Source organism: Mesocricetus auratus, unplaced genomic scaffold (assembly GCF_017639785.1).
Source record: "Mesocricetus auratus isolate SY011 unplaced genomic scaffold, BCM_Maur_2.0 Super-Scaffold_100030, whole genome shotgun sequence".
Classification (NCBI taxonomy): domain Eukaryota; kingdom Metazoa; phylum Chordata; class Mammalia; order Rodentia; family Cricetidae; genus Mesocricetus; species Mesocricetus auratus.
Window position 1 is genome coordinate 2,741,560 of NW_024429211.1, and position 8,886 is coordinate 2,750,445.

Consider the following 8,886-nt stretch of genomic DNA (forward strand, 5'->3'; position numbering starts at 1 on the left):
AGAGAGAAAGAGAAGTATGCACTACAAATCATGTTGACTAAATCCTCTGAAACACTACCTCTCAAATTAACTAAATCCTGCATAGTATCATTCACCATTTTTACCCTGTAGTCTAAATTTAAAAGTCATTGTTTTAGGCTAAATATAAATAAATAAATATAATAAAATGTCTAATTTTAGATGATAGGCAAATTGTTCAGAAAAATTATTAATTTTAAAGATAAATGCAGATAACTAATTTTACACATATACTTTCAGTGGTAATGTTATATCTAAAAACACTGACATGAAAACCTAAAGCATAATTATTTGTTTTTTTGTATAAATAGTTACCAAGAATACTTTTTATAGCTTGTTTAAAGGCAACAGAAAGGTAAACATTCATTAAAGTAAATGTTTCACTGTAAACCAGTTCAATGAGACGTATTTTAAATAGGAACTCTGGGTACACCAAGAATGAATTATAGATTATATATTTCTGACTCGACTTTACATGGAGCTATGGAAAAATTGGGAGAACACAATAATAGCAATTGTAGTAATAGAATTAGTGATCAGTTTTTCAGATGACATTAGTAGGATACTTGATGAAATTTTTTAAAATTTCTTTTTATTCTAATGTGCTTTATTGGCTCTGGAATAACCTTGGCTACATATGATTCCCAATCATGTGTGTTTTAAAGATTATTTTTTATTTAACATTCCAGAAAATATCAGTTTATTGAGTTTTAATTAAGCCTACCAATTCCAGTATGTGCTATAACTGGTTTGTATTTCTAAAGTGCACTATTGAGGATTGCAATTATATTTAGTTTATTACCCAAAAATTCTCATAGTTGAAATCCATTTACAATGTACATAAATTTTTAATAAAGATGAAAATTTATACTTCAAGAAATTTAGACCAAGAAGAAACACTGTCATATTTCGAAGTTAAATAATGAGCAGGGCCATGGTTTATTACAATATCTAGGTAGCCAACGCAAGAAAATTACAAAAGGCAAGACTGGCTACATGTTAAGTTCAACGTTAGCATTGCCCTTATGTCAGAAAACCAAATAGCCATATTAAGAATATTTGCCATTGCTGATTTTGAAACTCTAAATGTTCAACACCTGGATAAGTGTGGTATTCATAACTATCAAGACAGACAACATTTTAAATTACATTCTGCTGACTTCAGAATATGACCAATGACTATCTCAACAAGTTGATGTCTAAAATAAAGATTTAACAAAGTAAATGTATGGAAAAGAAGAAAAATTGTGTAATCATTATGAACTATTAGAGAACATAAGAACAAAAAGGGGTTAAAAAAAGCTGAAACATGACTTTCCTTAAAAATCAATTGATAGTCTATGGTGTGCTAAGAGACTTTTTTTAATTATAGCATTTGAATATTTTTTAAACTTTTAAATTATACCTGTGAAATTTATAGTCCTGTAAGTTTCCGTTTTGAGTATAACACATCACTATAGCTTGTGTGAATGTATGTATGGAGAGAGACAAAAAAGGAGAGGTAGAGAGAGAGAGAGAGAGAGGATTCCTCTCAGACCCTAGTAGTGTAAGAAATTGTTTAAAGTACCTAATTATATACATTAAGGAATATAGAACAAAATTACTTGTGATTCAGAGATTTTTTGTGGAAAATCCTCTGCCTTTTTCTTGTTTGTGAGGAGAATGCAAAAAGAACAATTGATTGACAAAAAGTTTTATTCCAGGAGTCAAACAACAAATGTTGAATATAGGGTAAAACAAAGTATATGATTAGAATTTTAAAAGTAGGAGAAAGTTAGTTATATATTATGAACATCTGTGTGGCATCTGAGTAATATCATGCACATTACCAATTCCTATTTGTGTATAATAAACACAGTCTGGTAGATGATTTCATTATTATCTTCTCTGATTGGAAGTAGGATCAACATATCTGTTTCTAGAATAACCATATTAAAAATGATGCATCCTACATTAACATGCATTTCCAGGACATGGCTCATAGAAAATGAAAATAAGATGCCTGTGTTTTTGGCCAGGTTGCATATTATGCTTGGCCAATCCCATGCCTGTGAGAAACACCAGGTCCATGTGCAATAATGAGCAAATAATTGCCATTAATATCCTACTATATTATTGGTGTTAGTTTACCCATAAAAAGATACAGGATAAAAGAATGGATTGGAGACACATTCCATCCTTCTTCTGCATACAAGAAATACATCTCAGCATCAAATAAAAATTTTTCCTAAGAGTTAAGTGTTTGAAAAAGATTTTCCAATCACATGTACTTTAAAAACCAGAAGCAGTAGCAACTCTTATATCTACCAAATTAGATTTTAACTTAAGTCAATTAATAGAGATGAATGAAGTCATTTCATACTCATCACAGGAGACATCCACCAAAATGAAGTCTCATGTATCAACACCTATGCCCCATATACAAAGGCATCCAAATTCTTAAAGAAACATTACTAAACTCAAATCAAACATAATTCCTCACAAAGTTATAGTGGGAGACTCAACACTCCACTCTCAGCACTAGACAGAGCTACCAGACATAAACTTAACCAAGACCCAAAGGAACGAACAGAAGATGACCCAGCTAGGTTTAACAGATGTCTGTAGAACATTCCCTCCAAAACCAAAAGAATATGCATTCTTCTTCAGGTCATAGGGAACCTTCTCAAAAATCGACCATATATTGGCAACATTTGTAACTCAAGAGTTACAAAAAAATGACATTACCCCATGTACCTTAACAGACCAATTAAGGAAGATAACTTGATACCAATATTACTCATGGACATTTAGGCAAAAATACTTAACAAAATACTGGTAAATCAAATCCAAGAACACATCAGATAATTGGTCAGTTTAATCCACCACATAAACAAGCTCAGAAGGAAAAATCACATATGCAGTCATTTTTACATTGAAATTTGGAAATGAAACCTCTATAGAAGACATGCTTTAGTAGAACTGCATCATTTCCATCATAGCATCCACTATTGACCTCATTTTTTCTGATAAGTCTGGGTTATGAGAGAGGTTCCCATCTGCCCTGGAATCATATAGTGTGATTTTTTGCGTTAACATTTTTGGATGACTGTTCCTTCATTCACTTTCTGTTGTTCTTCCAATTTTCTAAACCTTTTTGCTTTTTAATTCTATATCCTACTTATAAGACTCTATCTTCAGAGAAGATACCATTTTTCATTGGATAGCAAAATGTTTTGAGCATCATAAGCAATATTTTCTCTGTCTCAGAGAAGCAGTTGGTTTCTTTGTGTAGATCAAGTAATCTTGGATTATACTTTAAGTTATTTGCATTCTGAGAAGTTGTGGAAATTTGTAATAATCAGGTAAAATGATGTTTTTTCCTCCAGTAAAGGCTAATGTTGCTGAGTAACTTACTGATCATTTCTAATAATCCTCATTTAATACTTTGGTTCTAGGTCTGCTTTTAAATAGATTTCTTATTGTAAATTATTTATTCACAGGTGCATTATACTCCAATCTCTTGTCCTCCCTTCCTACACCCCAAACAATATTTAACTCTTTTAGATTGGATAAGACCTCACCTATGAATTTTACTATATCTGTGCCAGAATCTGGTAAATGCAAGTTCAAGTAATCACATCATTGTCTAGGCTGAGCACGGTAGCTTCTCATGAACAGAGGCCATCACTAAGTTATATTGTACATTAGCATTAGATCTTTGGCCCTCTCCCACTGGCATAATATATGTTCACTGCTTCAGCAATATCACCTATCTTCAGGAAGTCTGCTTCACATTATGGTGGCTCCCCAGTTGTCAGACAAGCTTCAGTGATTTCTCTGTATCTCTGATCACCTAATTTTGTGTTTTTTCTCTTTATTGTATTGAACCCTATGTTCATATTATTTCTATTCACTTTGATTGTACGGAAAAACTAGGGAAATAACATCCTGATTAAGGGAACACAGACCTAGAAATGCATATATATTGTATACTTTCTCATAAGTAATTAGCAGTCAAAAAAATCTGTGCAGCCTACCATCCACAACACCCAAAAATCAAGAAAACTGTCCTAGAAAGAGATGGAAGGATATGAAGAAATCCAAAACAAATATTGGGAAGGGCATGTAAAAATATTGATAATTTTGCACTAGCATTGTTGTTAGGCCAGGAAAGTCACTCAACAGGATGCTGTTTCTTTGTAAGCTTTGGGGATTTTTATGTTTTTTTTTTTCGAGACAGGGTTTCTCTGTGGCTTTGGAGGCTGTCCTGGAACTCGCTTTGTAGACCAGGATGGCCTCGAACTCACAGAGATCTGCCTGCCTCTGCCTCCCGAGTGCTGGGATTAAAGGTGTGTACCACCAACGCCCGGCCCTGGGGATTTTTATGTTTTAAAATCATTTGTATGACTTCTCTGGCAATTCTGGCCAAAAGAAAGAATCCCCTTTTTTGCACTGTATAGTTTCCCACATGATTTTTGCCAAAAAAGCACACAGACACTTATTAACAATTTAAATCTTCAGCCAGCAATTCAGGCTCTTTGTACCTAACTTATACTTTTTGTATTATTTATTTATCTCTACCATGTTGGTTTGTACTTTTTCTCAGTAAAACAAGTACATCTCCCTTGTACTTTTCATGATTCTAAGAATCCTCCAATTTTCCCAAAAACCACAAAGAGGGCCCTTCCACATAAACATAATCTGCCTAAATTTAAGTCAGTCAGCTTCTTTATTGAATTAATTGCAGTGAAGTCTATTCACACGTTGTCAATGAATATTCCACATAATGAGTTTTAGTTTTTCATACAAACTTCCTATTTAACTTATTTAGTTTATATGATGATAGATACATGGTTCTCAATAATTTTGCTCACTTTTAAAATAGTATTTTTGTGTAAGTGGTGTCAAAATATCAGCATTTTTCTTAAATATTTCACATATTATAGACACTATTTTCAATTCTTAATCCTATTTCCATAATAACACCTGTATTTTGAACCTGCAGATTTTATGTTTAATTTCTCAACACGTTGTTCATTATCTACAGCTGCATTAATATATATTTAAAAGAATATGCCATGTGCATTTTGAGGAATATACACTTGGTGAATATCCAAAGTAAAATCAAGAAATTGTAGTCATGGATATAGCTTTTTTGGTACTTAAAATAAATTAAGGAAAATTCCTGTGATACATAAGATATCACTGTGTCAACTGTAAAATTTGTAGGAAAAATATGACATTGTGTCATGCCTTAGTTAATTCAAAAATGTTCAAAGTACCTAAGAGTATTTCCAACTTACAGTTAGAATTCAGAATATAGCTGCATCTAAAACTGGGATTTTGTGGTGTATAATATCATATCAAACAGTTTTTTAATAAAATCTCATGATGGCTCCTTAGTTAATCAAGATGCTCCTCACATTTTGTGGCATGTACAAAACACAGCAAAACAATTACAAAGAATAAAATAAGCGACTCTGAATATTCCCATGAGGTAAAGAATAGTTGGTCATTGGAAACTATGCAGTGAGCAATATTTTCTATGTACTACTTACAATTACTCAATAGAAATTAACAGTGAATTACACAACTTTTACTAAGCATTGTCTTTTGTTTTATGTATTTTTACCTGGTATCTTATTGATACACATAGATTGATACAGGAAATTACAGGCCATATAGTTGTATACATATAAGCACAAGTGTATTCTAATACAATTTCATAGTAGCACTCTGTAGTTCAATTATTTTAATCAAAATTATCACTGAGTCAGTTACAGAAAATTCAGGAAAATTTTCTCTTTTCTCCTCTTACCGTAATATATGTGTAGGGATGACAGAAGAATAGTCCAGGTCTTGCCAATTTTCTGACATTTAAATGCAGTCTTTAAAGTAAAATTTAAATTTAATTATCACAGAGGGTCATACCATATCTAGAGATGAATAAGGATACAATGATCTATAGAGTTGTTAGCAACACATTCTTTGAGTTATCTTTCTGATGCTGTTTTTATTTTATGGTCCTACTGTCATCATCCAAACAAACATCTCAGTCAACAACAGTGTCACATAGAAATTTGTAAATCTAGATGATATTTTAAGGGAACTCATTTTCCAAAACCAGACATACCAGCATCATACAGTATCTAAACAAGACAGAATGGTGCTTACAGTAATTTCTATGGTTTTTCTTTACCAGCTTGTCTAAACAGCCATACTCCTGTCCAAGAAAATCTTTCACAAGTCAATTTTCAAAAATATCTGAATCAAACCGCTATTTGATTGGTATGTGAGTACCATTTCCTCAGGAATTTCCAAGATCATGTCTAAATGCATAATTATTATAAAATATTTAGCTCTGAAAATCCCAGTATACCTAGGTACATGAATAACTAAGGAAAACATTATTATATGGGATCATTTATTTAAACAGGTAAATGTGGAGGATAGTTTAGTTTGCATCTTTTCTAAAATGTTTACCACTTTGTACAGCTCATTTTCCAAGAGATATTTCCGTATTGATCGATATACAATTGCCTGAAATATTCTTAGTAAAGTCTGATGGAGAATATAGGGTTCAGAATTACAAGTGATATTGACAATTGGAAAGGATTTCTATTATATGTATTTCCATGGATCTTCAATATCTTATACATATTTAATAATACTAATAGTTATTTTATGTATTTGAATGGCATCAGATTTCACAATCATGATGGACATTTTAAAAAGTAACTGAGAACTTTAATATATAAGGCTTTAATGTAGACAGAAAAATTGTACAGATTTAAATATGTTTAAATTTTCTCTTCAAAAAGAAATTGTTTCTTTATTATTAAATCAATGTGACATAGTGTATTACAGTTGGGTTTATTTGGTAGAGAGTTTGAAGTATCATTTCTGCGGTGCCCATGTCAGAAGCAATTCCAAGGTATCAGGAAAAGAAAGACAAGATGTCCAGCTGTTTGTACTAAAAAGTGTCTTTATTTTGCAAGTGCTAAGAGTTCTCTCTATTGTAGCAGGGAGCAGTTGTAGGCTTTATGTATTTTTCCACTGACTGGCTCTGAGGACTCAAATCATTGGCCTTTCCTGTTAAGACATGGACTAGCTGGATGATTCTTTTGGCTATATCCAAAAATTTTATGTAGCTTTACAACTATCTCCAAAACAACCTAAGTATCCTTCTTATCATAGCCAACGCAATATAAGCAGTTCACATTTACCCATTCACAATCATATGTTATACATACTGGTGTGGCCACAACATATATTCAGAACATACATACTTCTTTTAGTCATTCCTTATCCCTAGGTAATGATTAGTTTGTTGAAATGAAACTTCCTTAACTGAAATGTCTATGACAGAACAACTACAGGCAGTCCTAGAATCAAAACAAAAGGTTTAAAAAATACTGTATGCCCCTCACAATCCCTCCATTTGAGAAGTTCTGAGGTACACTCAGGGGCTATAGCCATAACAATTCCTTGTAAAATGTTTTTATAAATGACTCACAAAACTGAACTTAAATTTGAATCAATAAGCAATCCTGTATAAAAGCAAACAAACATCAATAATCAATATCTGGGATTGTGGGCATTTTTATTTGCAAACTATGTCCTGTTATTAAGCGGTGCCGGAATACCTTGGGGACCATGACAAAAAAACAGAAACCTATTGAAGTCCTTTTTCTTGCGGTCTGCAAGGCTGTAACATCTCCGTTGTTTTAGATGATGTTAGATCACCTGGGCCACTCCTTCAGATGGACTTGCTTCATCAAACCATACTAGTTTGGAAGAAAAACACATCTTTTTTTATTTTCTTTGGAAACAGAAGCAGAAATTCTTTTCCCAAGTAACATGTTCTTACATTTAAATTTAGTAGTCAAATCATTTTCAAGATATATAAGTTGGATGAACTTAGTATCATTGATAATCAACTATATTTACCAGATGATGTTCCTTTCTTAGCAATTAAACAATTTAAAGACAACACATCACATAATATCTAAAATCTCCATGTATTTTCTCTTCCATACACTATTATACATTTCTTTTCTTTCACTTAATAACAGTATCTCAATTACTGTTATGAACTTTCAATTTACCCATTTTCAATCCATCTTCCAACCAAGGATGATCCCTGAGGCAAAAGCCTTAAGATTTATGCAATTCAACCTCCAACTGAGGGTATGCCCTCAGTGTCCCCTTTCTGTCCCAACCTTGGTGACAGGCGAAGGCTTTTTTATGCTATCCTTATTTAGGACACCCACAGCTGGCAATATTTATAAGAGGCCCTAATTAGCAATGATCGTTCCCAGCAATAAAACACATAAAATGAATATATAAATGTCAGATGTAAATTTGGTATTCGTTAATGGAGAGGTATTCTAGTACAGGAAATGAATTAAATTTCAAGTCCAAGGATGAAACTTATCTCAGGTAAACTAATTTTAACAAAAAAAGTTTTTCAAATCAGAATCTGATTGATATGTGAGCACTAATTCACTCAGGAATTTCCAACGGGAACAATACACTCCAAAGCCCTTTTGGGGTGGAAGAGAAATAATGAAGGCTAACAAATATTCGAGTGGCTTTTGATGTATTGAGGTAATTTGGAGGATATTTGATATTTGTAATCCAAATAATTTGCCCGTGGGAATATTTAATGTCCAATAGATAGATGCATTGTATAAATTCAGTTGTTCTCCAAGGTAACAGACGCACCTATTTTTCAGATGTAAAATGATATTGCAAGATAGAGAAGAATTCCATTATTGGGAAATGAGAGGGTTCATCAAAAGAACATTTTAATAATAATATTAATAAATATTTTTCTGAAGGAGGTGAGGTTGAGAACAAAAACATGAGGGAAATATGAAAATA